The 18,807-nt window shown below is 41.3% G+C and overlaps 1 protein-coding gene across 1 annotated transcript in view; it reads right to left on the reverse strand.

Moving 5' to 3' along the window:
* Positions 1-17,778, reverse strand: part of EPHA3 (EPH receptor A3) — a 177,095-nt gene extending 159,317 nt beyond the window's left edge. The window contains exons 1-2 of the mRNA XM_088051865.1: positions 17,703-17,778; positions 1,972-2,036 (exon numbers count right to left, since the gene is read on the reverse strand). The gene's annotated coding sequence lies outside the window, so the exon portion shown is untranslated. The remainder of the gene's footprint in view (positions 1-1,971; positions 2,037-17,702) is intronic.
* Between the last annotated feature and the right edge of the window lie 1,029 nt (positions 17,779-18,807).

An 18,807-nucleotide genomic window follows, 5' to 3' on the forward strand; every position in this document is an offset into this window, starting at 1 on the left:
TTTTGAAGACTACAGTCTAGAGCCTCAGTTCTCTTCCAAAAACAGTCTCAGCATATGATCTACATTAATTTACTGCCATGCGATTTTTAACTAAGAATTTCATTAACTTGTAAGAACATCAGTGAAATTCCATGATTTACTTTGGCTTCGATATCCGAGGATATGGCAGAAAATAGGAACAGCATGTACAAACACACGCAAACAACAACTTGGGCTGGATTTACCTGACAAAAACTTGCAGAAGCCAATAAAATTGGCCTTGACAGATCTGGGGGCCCTTTTTGGTGGGGTAATGCAGCACATCTGTTTTCCTTATAGCCCCCATGATACCCTGCATCATTCCCTACCAACTGCTTTAGGCATCCAAGGCAGGAGAGACACAGCTGCAGGGAGCAGAGCAGCAGATCTGCACAGCTGCAAGGAGCTGAACAGAGCAGGAGAGCAAAGCAGAGGAGCAGCGGGAGCTGGGAGAGAAAGGCTTCACAAAAAAAAAATAACTGCAAGTGAAAACAAAAAAAAACAACCTGATGAGCTAGAAATTGCTGGAGAGTTCCCTCTTGGACATCCTGTTTAAAGACATTTCTTGTTGGGAAAAGTCAGCAGAAAAAGCCACTAGGAAGAAACCTGAAACCTCTTCCCACTTCTTTCCCATGAGAATGGAACAATTTTATCCAGAGACACAGAGAGAGATCCATACATAAACTCAAAAAATGAACCAAACCTTCATCCTTAAATACTGCTGAACACCTGCATAATGCTTAATATCAAGAAGGCACAACTTGAACATTAGCAAGGGAATCCCATGGGAGAGAGATGCAAAGGCATTGTTAACACTGATTCTGTAAAAGTGATAAAGGTGAATCAACAGCTTGCCCAAAGCTACAAAAAAACTGAAAGAACAGCAAAAGAAAGTCTCACAGGTGCTTTCTTTCAGCAAAGACTTGATGGCTCAGCCTTCTCTGAGAGCAAGGGTAGCTCTGGACACAGGGTTCAACTACCAAGTGGGTATTTTTGTGTTTGGGGAAACAGAATGCAGGAATGCAAGAGTCATCCTGCGTATCTGCATGATGTAATGCAGAAAGAGAGCGATGGGATGTTCCTACACACAAACACACATTCCACAGAGACATGGAGGTGGGGAGTGAACACATATCAGCACCACTAGACAGATAGGCACTATTTAGTCATCAATCTCATGTTATCGAGAAATTTTAAAAAAGAGTCTGCTGGCAAAAAACTATGTACAGATGATGGAATTAGCAAACTGGAAATTTCCAATTTATTAGCAAATTTCCAATTAATTAGCAAATTAGAAATTAGCAAATTTCCAAAAAATTGGAAAACACAGGTGCTTTAAGACTGCACTTCTAAATCTTCCAATAGAATGCCTGGTTTCATTACATCTGGATACAAGATCAACATACAAATTAGATATGGATACAAGATCTGGATACAAAACAACCACCAACCACCTCCAGAACATTATTTAGACATTTCTTTGGTAATACTTTAACTCATAACTTGAACAGTTCAGCAACAATTCAGCACAAAAGCTACAAACAAGTACTTACATCAGTTGCTTGTGCCCACACATTTTTCACCTTCCACTACTTCCATCTGAACAAATTAGCAAGTAACACCATGAAGCAGAGCCATGATCTCTTTTTAGACATACACTTTCTGATAGAGAAGAAGCAGCAGCTAAAGAGAACTTTTTGCTCAGTGCACCTCTTGCTTTCGTGTTTCTCCCCTAGGAATGAGCTCTTCCTGGGGTTTACCTGCAATGGGATGCATGCTCTAAAGAGAAGGTCCCTCAGCTATGAAAGCCATATTTTGCAAGTTCAGAGCAGATTATTTTTGAAGCTCCAAGGCCCAGCCTTGTTGCACGGTGTCCTCTGAAGAGGAAACAATGTTTAAATAGCACATTGGTCTGTAGCAGCACTTTTCCATTTCACACTCTAGTGAACTCACCCCATGTGACGGGTAGGAGATCCAGCCCAGCTCGCCTTGAATTGTTTTTGAATCCAGCAGATTAACTACAAAAGAAGACATAAGGAAGAAGAGTGAGTTTTGTTTGCCTCTGCCCAGTTAACCTCAGTTATCCATACCCAGAGCTGTGTTTATTTGATGACCCTGTGAGCAGCTGATTTGTTCAGGTGGCCTGGCAGTGAAGCTGCACAGAAGAAAAAGACGAAAGAAAAGGATTGTCTTGTTTAGCTTAAAACACTGTGAACAGCAGAGAGGGCAACTTCTGAAAACCAGAAAACTGATAAAAAACAAACAATGGATCACTGGCTAAATTAATTGCAGTGCAGGGTGGGAACAGAACTCTTCTATCAGCTGCACAAACCACAGCGTTTTCCCCTCGGATGCCTGAAATTTGGGTCACTGCATCTAACTGAAATGGTGAGATCTGAATATTTAAATCATTATTTGATTAAAGGCATGAATTTGGCATCTATAATTTTCTCAGAATACAGGAATAAATAATGAAAGCTGATTAAAGTCCTTCCTGCAGTTTTTTCTTGCTTCTGATCCAATTTGTTCTCAAATTGCCTTGCAGCAGTGTTTTCTAAATGTCATGTGTAACACATTAGATACAAAAGTAATTATTTACCATGTTACAAGTTCAGACAAACCTGCTTTTAAAGAGGGCCATCAATTGATTGCTAATCTTGATGTTACCTTTTTTTTTGAGCCAGCAATAATTTTCACTGTGAGAAAGAAGATTATATTTGTAAACAGTCTGACAGGCATTTTCCAGTCAATCAAACTCAGTGGGTTTTATAACTATTTTTAGACACAATGGGCATTTAAAATAAATACATACACCCAAATTAAAGGATATTCCTCTTTTGGCATTTATTTGTTTCCTACAAGGACAAAAATAAATTCTTTTCCTCATCTTGGCCATACAGTCTCCAAGTGCTTGATCACACACTTCCCTAAATAACCATTTCTTTATCAACCTGAAGCAGAACAGATGAATTTATACAAAATACTGTATATAAAAAAAATAGCCTCGATATAAACTAATGAAGTCTTAATACTCAGCATGGCAACACTGTAGTATCAATTATCTCCAATCTGGTCTTACTTTTGTTGTGTGTGTTCATCACCCCCCACACCTTCCTTCATTTTTTTTTTTCCCTTCAGTATGGAAATTAATGAAAATGAGCAATGAAATAAATCTCAGCATATGCTAGGACATTTTAACACCTGACAATAACACATCTTTTACAGGTGGCCACTGGAGAAACTTCATCTTCTGTTTGTTAACCTGAAGGGTTGTCACTGTCCCCAGAACCAGATGGCCTGAACACTGGTGCTCCAAGTAAACAGAAGAATAGGAAGTAAAAAATGAGGGAGAATATCTGTCAATCAGCTGAGTTAAGCTATTTGTATCATTTCACCATTCTCCTTTTAACTGCTGTTCAATTTTGGACACCACTTGAAAAAAAAAAAAAAAAGAGAGCTCTGAAGGCATTATTTTTATTCTTAATTAGGATGTACAGAAGGAGACATGGGTGTACAGTATTAGAAGTAAGACTCTGCTAAGAAGAACCATAAATAAACATATTTTCTACATTTGTGTGCACACATATTTGTCTTGTGTATGCACTGCTACACTGCCATGATTGAGCTCCTCTGGATCTATGTGGGAAAAATATTTCCCCCTGCAGTTATACTCACCTTTAAAAGAAAGCAATAGTATTGTTTTATCTACATCAATAAACAGAATATTTTTACTGATCTTACAGAAAGAACTTAATTCAGTTCTACATATTTCTTAGCTCTGAATCAGGTCCTCAATCACGTACAGAAGGAAAAATCAGTCAGTCCTTTATTGAGTGCGCAGGGCCCAAGGCAGGCTACCCTGCAGCAAGGTTTGCATCCATAAAAAGAAAACAGAAAAAAAAATTCAAAAGGAAAAAAATGCACTTCTCGTTTTTAGTTAGTAGAAATTCCCACAGATTGTGGATCTCCTGGGATGAGACAGATCTGTTTGCCGTGCATCTGCACGGCACAGTGCTGAAGGAAGAGTGACTCCTGAGGAAAATCACCTGGCAAGAAGTGGCTGAGGCAAATCACTCAGGAGCAAAGTAAGTGATGTATTTATTCCTTCAGAACGAGCGTCTTGAAAAGATGATTGCAGCCAGTCTGAAACTGATGAATTCAGTCCAAACTCATCAGTTTCATCTGCAAAACATATCCAGGCAATGGACCCACAGCCTGGGTGTAGCTTCCCCTCTCTAGACCTGCCCAGCAGGTCCAGCTTGCCCTCACAGGCATCACAACAGGACATGGGTGACAATTAAATATTCAGTGTCCCCCACGACAGGCAGGTGCTTCAGCCATAGGGCATCATCAGGATCAAATCTATGAAGTTAGGAATAATTTTTCAGCTCCTCTCCTTCATTCCACTTTCCTTATCTCCTTCAGACTGGAACCACTACTTTTCCATGCTCAAACCCGTTTCACTACATTTTAGATGTTCTTACAAGGGAGGTTTCCACACTGGCTGCAGGAGGCTTCTGCTTCAGATGTTTGTCGTGCTGCTTTTTAATAGTACCTAAAATGCAAAAAACATACTTCCTTTCAAGTAGTAACCTGAAAAAAAAACTTCCTCTTCCTGATAAAAGCTTTTAGAACACTCCTTTTCCCTGTGACATCAAGAGAGTTGCACACCTTGATAGAGAGGAAACAATAATGCAGAACTTAGAAGATGCAATCCTGGTGTCTAGACAAAAATGACTGGGAGAAGCAATGGCACATTTTGTCATTATATGTCCTACCACTACATATTAATCTGGAAACTGGAAGACAAAACAGCATTTCCCTATACTAAGACATAAGAACCACATAAAGAATGGGTTAGAAATTCATGGTCTAATTTTTTTTTTTTCATGAATTTGGATGGTTAGGTGAAAAGTAAAAATGTAAAACTTCACACAAGCACTTGATTCCTACATTAACTCATTACAACTTCTTTCAATCCTGATAGACCCTTTAGTTTAACAAAATAAAAACACTTGGTCAGGTCCATTTTGTGAACCAGTTCGGGAAGTGTTTCATGAAGATGTATTCAGTCAGATCTTCACTGGCAGGCATTTTCCAGTGTGACCATCATTTGTTTTTCCACATACTGTTAAAGTTAAATGAAAGCCAATACCTAAATAACCCACAAATGCCTACAGCCACACAGTTACTAGATGAAAGAATTTTATGAATTTCTTAAAAACTCATTTGGTCTCCTTGTACCAGAGCTCCTCTTGCAAAACTGTGTGACCATCACTCAGTTGTTTCCTATAAAAATCTCTGAGGTCGACCAGCCAGTTACCAGGGGTAACTCTTAAAAAAGCTGAACAGTTTCATTGCTATTGACAATTCTTTCCAACAGAACGCCTTGGAAAGGATTCCTGGTTGTGCTGAGGAGACAGAGAGGAGCTCTCATAAAGCAACTTTAAGTAAATAAATAAAGTGCTGTCTGACTATCTCAGTGTCCTGCATTGGTTCCCATCATGTAATTAACTTGATTTAAAGCCAGTGGTAATTCTAAAGGAGAATTTACTGGTACTAAGATGAGCAACTCTGAAAATCAGTGATTTGGTCCTCCTGTACAACAGCCCTGCTCACCACACTACAATGCAGTATTTCTGCCAATGCAGCACACCCCTAAAATGCCAATTAAGAACATGTTCTCTTTCTAGAGACTCTCTCCTGCCTGATTCTCATAGCCTTCCCCATGCCCAGGCACAAGAGAAAGCATTATCAGCTCCCTCCATGTGGATTTCCAGGGGGTTGGTTAAACAAATCTCTTTCCAGAACTGGAGTAGGGATGTGCATGTGAAACACAAAGCTCCCTCACTCTCCCTCTCACGGCATCAAGCAGCAGATGAATGGAGGCTTGAGTGGAATATGACACTCGTGCTACCAGAAACTGCTTCCAGATTTGGGAGTGATGGTCCAGGGCTCACTAACAGCATGTTTCATCAGGAATGATGGCAGGGAAAGAAAAGAACCCTAAAACTAACGTGATTCCTAAACACTGTCAGAAGGCTGCAGCACTTCCAGAAACATGAGGAGTAATAACTAATACAATGAACAGAATACAGTATAAATACCTCCCACAAGAAGGAAAATAAACAAACAAATCCTGTGCCAGGTAGAATCACTGTGAGATTCCCCTCACTGCTGAAGAAATGAGGAAAGCCTGCTAGGAGACACTATCCTGCAACTTGCAGTATTTAGAGAGCCACCTATAAACAACTTCACTAGTGGAAAGCATTTCCAAATTGTCTTCTTTACAAAGAAAATACAGAGCAATAGCCAATGTCAAAAGATGTACGAAATATTTTTTCTTCAGGTAATTAACATTTTTCATTAATATTTTAAAAAAAAATCATAAAAAAACCCCTCATACCACTATGTCGTCTTCTCTCATTTGGCAACAAACTTTGAGTTTAGAAATACCCTGGTCAGTTATTAAAAAAATGCCAACAAATGGGAAAAAAATTATATTTTCTATGCAACCAAAAAAAAAAAAAAAATCTAATTGAAATGTGTCATACAATCCCAAGCAGCAAGAAAATACTCTGTGGCAGAAAGTCAGCCAGAACTTGGTTTTGGTGGGACAGAGCGGAGTCAGCGCAAAGCCTGACATACATTTTTGGAATGGTGAACCCTTCCCAGCAAAGGGAGCTTGTACCTGTATTTTCATCCACCTATGAGCACAGATCTGAGTCTTCCCAACCCTCCACTGCCCCAGCAGTGGCAGCAGATCATCTCTGTGTCTTGGATTATTCTGAGGCTAGAACCAACATTTTTAGACGAGCAGGCAGAACTCAGGCAAGGCCAAAGTTGCACCTTGATGCAATTTTAGTTTCCAGCTAGGATCAGCTATCACGCTGATGTTGCCAAAACCATGCTGAAACCAGACCAAGAAGCCTTTGGGAAGGGACAAAAAATAAAAAAAGGGTGTCCAGCAGTGAAGCCTGGTTTTAAGTAGCCTGATTTGCTGTTTGCTCAATAATAAAAGTCAAGCTTCCCGTGATTTTACGGTCCTGCATTTCCCCTCAAATATTTTAGTGAAGATGTTAGCAGCTGCTCAGAAGAAAATGATCTAAAAACAGCCAGCAGAACTTTGCAGGACCTACCCGACCCACATGCCAAGAGTTTGGCCCATGCACTGAAGAACTCTTTCCCAAAGCTGAGATTTCTGCTGCAGCCCAAAGCCAGGCTGCAGTCCCGAGAGAGCCACAGCCCTGTGAGGGCTGCACTTCCACTGCCTGAGCTGGGACACTGCACATGGTTTTGTGCAGAACATTCCAAATTTGGCAACTGTCACGTTCAGTCTGTGGTCACACTGCTGACTGAAGCACTCCACCAGGGTGGGGCAAGGGATGAGCAAGGAAACAAAAACCAAAATGAGTTAAAAAACAGTTGCTGCAATACTGAACTGCAGGAATCTTCAGGAAAGACTGGAAAGACCAAGCCTCCATTATTTTCATTTAAATGTTTAGTAAAAACTTTCCAAAATTAAGAGGTTTTGTTACAAATATCAGATGTAAAGACATAAAAACTAGCAAAGTACGTCAAATTACCCTAGAGATTATTGCTTTTGCAGAACATAAAAGCTTCCACCATCAATTTGGATGATTTGGCAAATTCTAATTTTATGGCAGCTTCCTGAAGATTTTGAAGAGGAAGAATTTAATTTTCCTCCTCCCAGATTTTACTTTTCTTATTAAACACACTCCCCAAGAGTGTCTGAGGCCAGATTTAGATACCTCAGCTTTTCCTACAGCTGAAAAACAAGAAACAGCCAAAGCAGCAACCCCTCACTGTAGGTTTCTCTCCAAAGGCTGCCATGAAGGAGGGAATGAAAGATAGCAATCAGCAACGCAGGAATGCCTATAAATAAAAACATCACCTCCACTCCATGCTAAGTGGAAGCTCTCCAGTGGTCTTCCTCCTTTTGCCAAGTATGGACCCTGTCTGTGGAAAAGGGACAACCATCCATCCATTCTCAGTGATGAACACAGGCAGAACAGATTTTTATTTGTTTTTTATTACTTTGAAACATGAGCGTTCTCTTGATATTGTTAAAGTGGCACAAAGCTCAATTTCCAAGTATGCAAAAACATATGACTGGTGGTGGGCTGGAATGCACTGTTTATCAAAGGGGCCTAATAAGGTTTCGGTTTTATTAGGCTATTTCCTGTAAGTTGATATGTGCCAGTTCTTTTCATTAGGACAAGGATATAAAAATTAAAAATGGATTAACCTAATGGGTTCCAAATTGCTGTGTCGCCTTCGCTTCTTTGCATGTTTTTTTTTTAAACAGCTCCAATTGGTCCTTTTCCAGTGCCTCCTACAAAAAGCAAGAGGCAGAAAGCTTCAGGATACCTGAATTAGAGTTTAGCTGAACTCACATTCAAATACAAATCCTACAGATCTCATTCCATTCCACCACTCTGGCATTAAATCTGATATCACCAAGGCACCGTGTTAAATATGCAAATGCAAAATGGGGGCTACTGTGTTGAAAGGGAGTTTAAATTCCCTTTAAAACCCAGGGTTTTTTTCCCCTGTCTCAGAGTTAAAGAAGAAAACCCAGAAACTACGGATGAGATTGAGTTACCTAAACCTTGCCAATCCCTGCCTTTTATCGGCCCAGAATAGAAGAGGGTCTCTTGTAGGATGTGTCATATTTGTCAGTCCCACCGGGTGCCCAAACCCTGAGGCACATAAAATGGCACCACATGATATGTCTAGCCAAAACTCAGCAGCAAACATTATTCAAATCATTTTTGTAAGTTCTATAGCACTTCTCAGAAAGGCTTAACCACACTGCACATCTAACTCCTTAAGCCTACATTCCCTTGGAAAAAAAAGGAAAAAAAAAAAGAAAAAGTAATTTCCAGTATTCACTAGTTTTACAGAATTGAGCTCTCTGAAGGTCTGGTAGATTTGGAGCATGACAAAGATCCCCCATGGGAAGACTTTTAGGAGCTTGAAGGGAAAAATAAATGTTGAGTCAGTGTCCAAGTTCACTTAAGGTAAGCTGAGAAGTCCAAACCTACTATGACACACCCAGTTTCCAGAATTCTAGACACCAAAAAGTGTCACAGAAAAGATTCTTGGGCACACACAACACCCACAACTAAAAGTTCCAAGGTTCCCACAAATTTTACTGCAGTTCAAACATATTCAAGGTCCTTAAATCAACAAAATCCACAGCAAATGATCAATACCCCTTTGGAGGACAGAAATTTTTGAGACAGGGACCAGAGCGTAAGTTCAGGAAATGACTATTCATTTGTTAAAAAGGCTGTGATATCCCTCAAGTGAATCAACTGGCAGCACGCCATAACTCAGAAAAAAATTTTGCTTTTAAGGAACTCCCTGTGTGGGACACAGGAAAAAAAAAATAAAGATACTTGGGTTGGGCTTGGTTCAGTTTTGTTTTTCTAAGTTTAAAGCAAAGAAGTCAACAATCGCAAAACAATTCTGAGAATCCTGAAGCACTACATTTGGAAATCCACATACTCAAGTGTGCCCTGGTAATTTTTGTCAAGCTTTTCTTCTCTACCTCCATGAATAAAGATCTCCAGCTTCCATGGAATGCTTGGGTCCTTACATGGCTGCCTCACAAATAAAATAAACCCACAGAGCAAATGACTCAACACCACGGTGCAAGCTGCAGGAGTAAAATGCCAAGAGCGTAAGAAATCTCCTCAAATGTCATGCTGAGAAAATCAAGATGCTGAACCCATCTTTATTTTCCAATACAGTGATGTCACCAACATGATATTTTCATTGTTTGCCAGGTTAACAGAATTTATGGAGGTAATTAATGCAGAACATGTGTGCTGAGCTATCCATATGAAAAATGGAATTGCCCCGACTTCATTTGCTGCCTTTGCAACCAAAACCCCACTAACATCTTTTTTCACTATTTCCATATGTGAGAAACACAAATATTTATAACAAAGGTAAATGTCTAAATGACTGCTCTATTCCCATCTACCCACTATGAAAGACACTTTCATACCCCTGTCTTCTGCTTATTCTTCACCACCTTACCACAAAGGGCTTGGGTTTCCATTCTATTCCACAAACTAAGCATGTTCCTCACACCTCTTCTCCAGCATTTCTTTCATTGGTTTGCATGGAAAATTTCTGTTCCAATTTCTTGAACACCCTCTGTCTAGCTCTAGCCCATCTTTCAGGAAAGGCAATAGTATTAAACATTTCATTCTTTTCTTTTGTCTTTTCTTTTGGGCATCTACAGGGTCAAAGCATCCCCTCACTTTGGTAATCAGCTTTTACTAAAAAGAGGACTGGACACACAGCTCTCAAAATGAGAAAAATATTGTCTTTGCCTTCACCTCTTTCTGCTGAATGTTGATTTCTGAAAGGGACAGAAAAAATGGCACAGGCATGAGAAGAAGAAGGATGGGCAGGTGGGCTGGGAATAAAGAACCCGATGAGCTTTCCCTACAGCTGGGTTTTCTTTGGAGAGTTTGGGTGAGCACAGAACATTTTCCACAGCTGGAACCACGTACTCCAGGAACACTGAACACTCCAGCGTTGCTAGGACATTTGTTCTCTGAGGTAAATCACAGGAGAAAAGTTTTTGCAGTTTTGCAGTCCACCTCAGAACCTGTCTCAATACAAAGGCCTCAAGTCAGTTTTCTCCATGAATATTAAAGCTGGGCAGACATAACTTGCCTTGCTTTTCTTTATTTTTTTCTTTTTTTTTTTTAAAGAAAGCACTGTCAGAGCAAAATTAAATAGAATGGTAAAAATGCCTCTACCCTTTCTTAACTGCAGCCTCTGTTGAAATTCACCACTGGTAAATCAGAGTCACAAAGCTTACTAATGTAAACAAAGCTCAGACTTTCAGGGAGGCACGGAATTTCTTAATTTGTGCTTTGCTCATTGTTCAGATCCCTGTCAGGGTTCCTGACTTTGTCAGTAATCAGAGCAAGTCTGGATTTTTTTTTAATATTCAGATCCAATTTACTTCATCTCTGGCTACTTATTCTCTTCCTTTAATCCTTCTCTCCCCCTCCAAAATGGATGTCTCAAAAAGCCTTGCCTCTTAAAAAAAATTCAAGAACAAACCCCCTCTAGCTGTCTTCTAACTTCTCAGCAACTAAATTAAGCAATCCCATGTCACTTGTTGTTATTCTTCACTGCACAAAATTTGTGGGAAGCCTACCACAGAACAAAATATGGCTTTTTGCTTTAATTGTAATTTATTTAAAGAATAACTTGTCATTCTAGATTTTCTACAAACCCTCAATTTCTAGGCACCAATTTAAAAGTTTAAGATTTTAATTCCTGTCCTCTAATGTGAGGCAGCTATACATAAGCAAGTTTAATTATTGTTTAAAAAAAACCAAAAACAATGCCATGCAAATCTTTTAATTCAAATATAGAAATAAAAACATTATGAGAAACCAGCTGGAAATAAAAAAAAAAAAAGAAAAGCACCATTCCCACACCATATTACACTAAACTACCCTTACTGAATCTTAACATTCAACCTATTGTTCTCTTAATTGCTAGCAAGTTTCAACTACTGTTCGTTTTGGTCTGCTATTCTTCTTTCATCAATATTTTTCCAGTAGATTAATGGGATTTTCCTCCATATTTTGCCTGAAACAGCAGGACACAGTAGTTAAATGAACCAAAAAAAAAAAAAAAAGGAGAGTGGTACAAACGTTTCTGCTTACAACATGTCTGATTTAATAACATCTCTGCAAATTTAAGGCTTTACATGCTGATGTTTCACTCTGGCTCCCTGTCACTATCGCAGACTGGAACTTTTCTGTCACCATCCCAAGGTTTCTTTCAGGCAGGATTATCTTTATTTCTACATCTCTATTTCTTTCATTCATTCACTGCAGAAATTTGAAAGGAACTTTCAGTTTAAGGGACTGAATTTTAATCTTGCATCTGCTTCACACTGCAAAATGAGAACTTGCACTTGGATTTAGCAAGCGCCTAAGAATCTAAAAAACACAAGACTACTGCTGGGGAATACAATCCTAAGCCCACAAATTGCTACCACACTCTTTTTCCAAAATTACACTCCTGGGAGTTCATATCTAATCTTTGGAATTAACCTATTTTTGTTTAAAAGTTTTAGTTCTCGTTTAGAACAGTTTAAATTTTATTTTTTTTAAAAAAAAAGCTACTGCTCCAAAGTGTTTACAGATATGAGGATTACCCCCACTGTGGTGAATTTTTAGGAAAAACAATCATTTAACAGTAGTCAGATGCTTTTGTGAACTAAAAATTCTGCTATTTCACTCTATCATTTCTTATTACAAGTCTTTTCCTCTTCGTAAATACATTTTCAGCAATGCTTCAACAAATCTAAAAATGCAAAAACAAAAAACAAAAAAAAAAAAGAAAAGAAATGTTTCATTCCAGAAAAAGCACTCTTTGGATGCTGGAATTACGTTTTAGAAAGGCAGGGGGTTAGGGAAAGCCCTCTGCCCCACCTCTTGAGATTTATCTAACATCTCTGGAAACATCCAATTTTGCACCTTAGGGTATCAAAATTACGTTCTGGCTTTCAATACCAGCTCCACTGAGCTTTGAACTTCACCACCAGTAAAGGCATAATTATTGCTCCAGTTACTTATTTTTATTTTCTTTCACAGAAAAATCAAAGACCAGCTCCAAAGCTACACGAGTTACAGGTATCTTATGGCACTAACTCAGGCTCTGTATAAAACTCCACAAACAGGACTGTGGTATTTGGTAACAGCTCTGTAGTGACCCTCACTGGTGATAAAATCCAGAGCTCTGAAAATGAGAAAATGAACACCTGCATCTGTATTTCTAAACTTTCATCAAGTGGGGATTACAAGAACAAGAGCAATTATAGACATTTTCCTAGAGGAAAACTCACAAGTTCTCCAAAAGAATCAAAAAGTATACTAATAGCAATTTACCTAACTCCAGCAGAGAATAATTTAGAAAAAAAAAAAAAAATTAAAAATAATTTGTACATCCTCCCAGCTGGGAATGAAAAATTTAAGTTCAGTCAGAACACACTTCTGATTTGCAAAGCTTTTGTGTAAACAGCTGTTAAACTTGGTGTGCCTGTTATCTGTTTCATGCTTGCCCATCTGGTGGTGCTTTTTTGCTGAGGGTACAGAAGAGTTCTGACCCATTTCCCTGCCCTGAGTGCTTCACTGGGCAGCAAATACGTTGTGTCCAAATTAACTGGAGTAAGAATTAATTGCTGTGTCAAATTTGCACATCTCTGTTTCATCACTGGCTTTAAGTTTGCTATAGCCAAGAGAGAGATTTTTATCTTTTTAAGTACACCACGCTGAAATAGCAGTAAGTCAAGAAAAAGCCCAGTGACAAACAGTAAAGAAAACAACTTATTCCACATGTTACAGTCTACTACCAAAAACGTTGTCAGAAAATGATGCACTTACCCAACTTCTCCTGGTTTTAAAACCATCGTGTGAATTTTAAAACATTTATTTATTTTATTTATTTAAACATTTATTATTTCTCTAATTATACACCTTAGGATTAAGCACAGAAGCTCTGAGTAAGACACAGCTGTATGATAAACAGTCCTGTAGCCCCCCATGACTGAGCTTTCTGAAACTGAATTTTAAAAGGTATCACATTCAGACTTCTAAACCTACTTTTAACTTCTTCTGCAGATAAACACTCAATGGCAAGCCAGGGGCAGCAGCAGGAATAGTGTCACAAGAAATGAAGACTTACCCTGACCTAACGATACATGACACAGAGCAAAGTAAGATTTGTAAAAAGCATTTCCCCCTTCTGATTCTATTGAGAAGTTCCCACTATTCAGTCAGCCTTTCCCAAAATCACGGGCAAGAATTTTGTTCCATGTGCAAGCAGCACATTTTTCAAAACCACACCAAGAGCTGTCACTACTACAAAGGCACAGTAAACTGTCTTTAGCAATTTTAAGTGTTAACAGAGACCAGCTCAGATAAAAACGGTGCATTTAATTGTGTGGTTCTGCGAAGTTCTGAGATGGTAATCAATGCTCGAAAGATGAAACTGCGGCTCCAAATCCAATACAGACTGAAAAGAGAGGCTGATTGGAACCTTCTTACTGTAAACCCAAAACAGGCACTGCTTGAAGCCAAGTACTGTAAGCAGATTTCCCGTATTGATCTTTTGGTAGCTGTGTTCACAAGAAATTAATTTTATGCTAGATTGAGAGGTTACAAGAAGTTTCCTGTCTGCACAGTCAAAATATTATTGAAGCAATTCAGGTTGTCAGTAAAAGCTTAAACAAATTTGCTGATAATCCTGTTAATGACCTAGGTCAAGTGTTAACTGTTGTGGGTTATAAAACAGTGAAATTAAGGTGGCTGGTACCCTCAGGCAGGCAATATAGTTACAGAAGAGACTGAGGAGAAATTATTAAATTAAGAAACTACAGAACTCATTCAATTTCTTGACACCACAGGAATTATTCAGAAAGAGAATCACATCCTTCTAAGGGAAAGGACACACAATCCTCATCAAGCAGAGAATATCCAGCAGAGTGGAACAGGAGAACCTGTGGTTTTTGTGCACCTACGGGGTTCAGTCTGCAAACTCCAAACTGGGAAAGTTGGATGTTAAATCTTCCTGACATTTTCCTGCCTAGCAGAAAACACAGATAAATTTGAGCTTCAGAGAACCTCCTTCAGCTCCTGTGATTGTGTAGATTTCTCACGAGCACGGCAGGAGAGTGTGAATACAAACCCAGGGGAAAGTTTTACTTTATATCCAGGAAAAAACCCTAAATAAAATTTCTCTGGGATGAAGCAAATTAAGAAAATCTCAAGCTCTCCAAGAAAAAGACAAAAAAGGAATGTATTGAGCACCACAAAGTGCAGTAAGCCAGCAGTTTGTTTTCAGTCCCTCTTTCATCCTTCTCTCCCTTCATCTCATCTAGTTCCACTGTAATATTACCGCCAACAGTCATCAGTTTTAATATTAATTGCAAATGTTAAGTGAAGGTGGATTTAAAAAATAAGAAAAATAATTATTTCAAGTCAAATAAATGTAGGAGCTGTTGCTCTGCCCACACTCTTGTTACGTGCCCACTGCAACATTTACATCCCCTAGAAGTTAGACTAAGCTGTACAAACACACCAAAAATTAGTTCCATCCGTTGTTAAAATAATTTATGGGGAGAATTTCAACAGTAGCTTTAATATAAAATGTAAGGAAAAAGATAGACATTTTTATTTACATGCCTACATGAATAAATGCTGTCCAAAATATGTATTTTTTAATTTTCAGCGGTGGAAAAAGGAAACTCTTCTAAATACTTCAGAGAAATGTAGAAACATCTATTTCTAGTTTTGGGAGAAAATTTATGGAAACAACAGAAATGTAAATGAAGTGGTTAGAAAAAGATTATTTAATAGAGAAAAACATCATCTTCTGACATGATTCAAAGCTGCACACTAACACTTGTTCATCAAATTAGTGGGTCAGCAAATTATAAGAATTAAGATTTCTAAACTCACATGATCAAGTGAGTGTAAATATATAAAAGGATCACTGAGCTTTCCTAAGTGGGGGTTAAAAAAAAATTTTTAAAAAGCCCTTAAAAGTTTATCTCTTTTTTTTAAAAGAAACTGTCAGTATTCCTGTTTTTGAAAAGCATAGCAAAACATACTCTAAGAAATAAAAAGCCACTCAAAAGCAGGTTACTCTCCTGTAACTCCATTTTTACCGTTGTTTTCACTACTGATTTTGCAAATATTGCTCATCTTGTACAAGCTCTTGAAGCTGAGAAGAGAGAAGGGAGGCAGCATTTGCTGAAAGCTGACTTGGACAAGTGTACTTAACATGCATTCCGTATGACACCCATATTTTCCCTCCTTTCTCAATTCTCAGCGCCAGTGACTCGAAACAAAGACACAAAAAGTGGGGTTTTTTTTTTTTGCAAACTGGAATGCTCCAGCATCTTTCTGGTGTAGTCACTCTCAGTTTGCAGAACGTGTCTCCCTGCCACTGCCATGGAGGCAGAGCTGCTCCGCTGACTGACAGAACCACAACCATTCCTCAAGAGCTCTTAATATGACAACAGTAACCCCTACTCACACTCTTGCTTTCATTTCTGAAAATGATTTTTGAGAGGTGACAATATTTACAAAGTAGCTTCTGTCTGGAGGTTTAAAAGTGAGTGTTGAAAGCGCACTCATTTAAAAAAATCTATTAAAGCACTGCATACAAAACAAATTTACATGAGACATACAAACAGATGACACACTGCTCATCTTGTATAATGGTATTGTAATTATTTCCTAGCAATGAAACCAACTGATTAAAGACTACCCAGGACTTGTAAAGTTTGCACCTTTCTGTATTTATTTTTACTGTATTTCTTTTTGCTTCCAGAAATCATTTAAAGTTGTTATCTCACTGCCTTATCGCACAAGCATGCAGAATATTAATAAGTACATCAGTGCTATTTGTAAGAGAGAAATAATTGCTCTGACAGGTTTCAGAGCTTCTTGACACAACCATCCACCTCAAGCAGGTGCGAGTTTTACATGGTTGTTGGGTGCTAGAAGTTCTTCACAACCTTTGCCCTTTAGATTCTATCCCTAAAGATAATTACACTGGACATCCTGGTCATGCCGAGTGCCTTCAATGCACAAGCAAGCAAAATCTCCTTTTCTTTTCTTTTCTTTTTTGTTCCTAATAGAAAAAGGACAGGGGTGTTTCAAGTATTTCAATCACTTTCTCAGTGTCTGGTTGTCGCTATTTTTTTTTTTTTAATTTATTTTTTTCTGAAACCTAGCCAGGGTTTTCAACAAATGTCAACTTAGAAATTACCACAGCAAAGGAAAATAAACCACTCACTCTTGTTTCCCGGGAAATTTACACACATTCACAAACACATACAACTTCAACACATTGACACACATCTGATAACAAACACGATCTGATACAACAAATCCGCTAGGGAACCAGGAGGAGGTTTTACAGCGGAGCAAGCTTCTTTTGCGTATTAATTAAAAGTTTCGAAAGACAGGACGACTAACGCAACCACCACGCCTGCAGATGGAGAAAAGGCTGTGAGTTATCAGCGGGCTGAAGGTGGCGGTGGCACCGGGGGCTGGGGCACCTGCCGAGGCTGGGGCTGCGGCTCCGCTGTGGCTGCGCTTCCCCTCCCCGCGGTGCCAGCTCGCCCGGGGCTGCCCATCACTGCCGGCGGCCGGGGCGGCACGGGCTGCCTTAGCCAACTTTGCTCGGGGGAGGGTAGGGCGGCTGCTTGCCCGCCCATCCCCATCCATCCATCCATCCATCCATCCATCCATCCATCCATCCATCCATCCATCCATCCATCCATCCTTCCAGCCATCCATCCATCCTTCCAGCCATCCACCCATCCATCCCCCGCACGGCGATGAGCGCGGCCGCGCTGTGCCAGGGCGATCCCCGCGCTCCCGGGGCGAGGAGCCGCTGCCGCACGGGACCGCCCTAACGGGGAGCGGGATGAGGGAGGAATAACGGGGAGGGAAAAAAAAACAAACCAACAAATAAACAAAATTTAAATACTAAAAGAAAAAAAAAAAAAAGGGGGGGAAGAAAAATAAATAGAGAAAGGGGGGAATAGCGGAAAGGAAGAACGAGGATGAAACGGGTCACCCGGCCGTGCCGCGGCTCACCTTCGTTGCCGGGGCGGGCGCTCAGACGGCCGGCAGCGCCGAGCGCGGCGCGGAGCAGCAGCGGCAGCAGCAGCGGCAGCAGCAGCGGCGGCGGCGGTGGCGGCAGGCGGCGGCGGCGGTCCATGTCGGCGGGGCAGAGCGCAGGCACAGCCGCATGTCTCCGCGCCGCATGCCACCGCTCCGCGCCCGCTCCGCGCCGCCGCCACCGGCCCCGACGCCGGGACCATGCCCCGCGCCCGCCTCCGCGCTGCGCCCGGGGGGGGCCGCCCCCGCCCGGCCCCGCCGCCGCCGCCGCCGCCGCCGCCGCGCAGCCCCCGCCCCGCTCCGCGCCCCGCCCACCGCCCCGCCCCGCCCGCGGAGCGCCGGGCCCGGGCCCCGACCGCGGAGCTGCTCCCGAGCCCGCCCCCAGCCCTGCGAAATGCCCGGGAGCGGGACCCAGCCCTGGGAGATGTCCCGGAGCCCGACCCAAACCCCTGGAGATGTCCCGGAGCCCGACCCAAACCCCTGGAGATGTCCCGGAGCCCGCCCCCAGCCCTGCGAAATGCCCCGGAGCCCGACCCAAACCCCTGGAGATGTCCCGGAGCCCGACCCAAACCCCTGGAGATGTCCCGGAGCCCGCCCCAAACCCCTGGAGATGTCCCGGAGCCCGGCCCCAGCCCCGGGACTTGCCCCGTCACACGGAGCGGGGGCTCTGCAATAGCGGGTGACACGAGTCACGTAACTCGGGAGCCCCGGGTGGGTGTTGCAGCCAGCCGGGATCCGGCCGTGTCCAATTAGTGAGCTCTCCCGGGCGGAATGCAGCGGCAAAGTATCGGTGAAAGGCCGGGAGTTTCAGGCTGCAGCCGTAGCTGGCTTGCCGGAGAAACGCGAATTGCATCCTGCATCCTTTGGCTGCCCGCGGTGACTGGCGCAGCCTGCAGCACGCGGGGCCACAACTCCGGCCCCAAACACACACGCTGACTTTGCCATCGCTAAAGCTACCTGGAGCAGGGGCCTCCACCCAAGAGCTGCTCTCTGTAGGTGTGTGTCGCTCTGCTCTAGCATCTGACGTGTAAAAGGAGTATTTTTTAGAAGCCTTCTCTTCATGCTAGCACCTTTGCTTCGG

Source organism: Pseudopodoces humilis, chromosome 2 (genome assembly GCF_049639895.1).
Source record: "Pseudopodoces humilis isolate 2021_Gansu_Grassland_sample_001 chromosome 2, ASM4963989v1, whole genome shotgun sequence".
NCBI lineage: Eukaryota > Metazoa > Chordata > Aves > Passeriformes > Paridae > Pseudopodoces > Pseudopodoces humilis.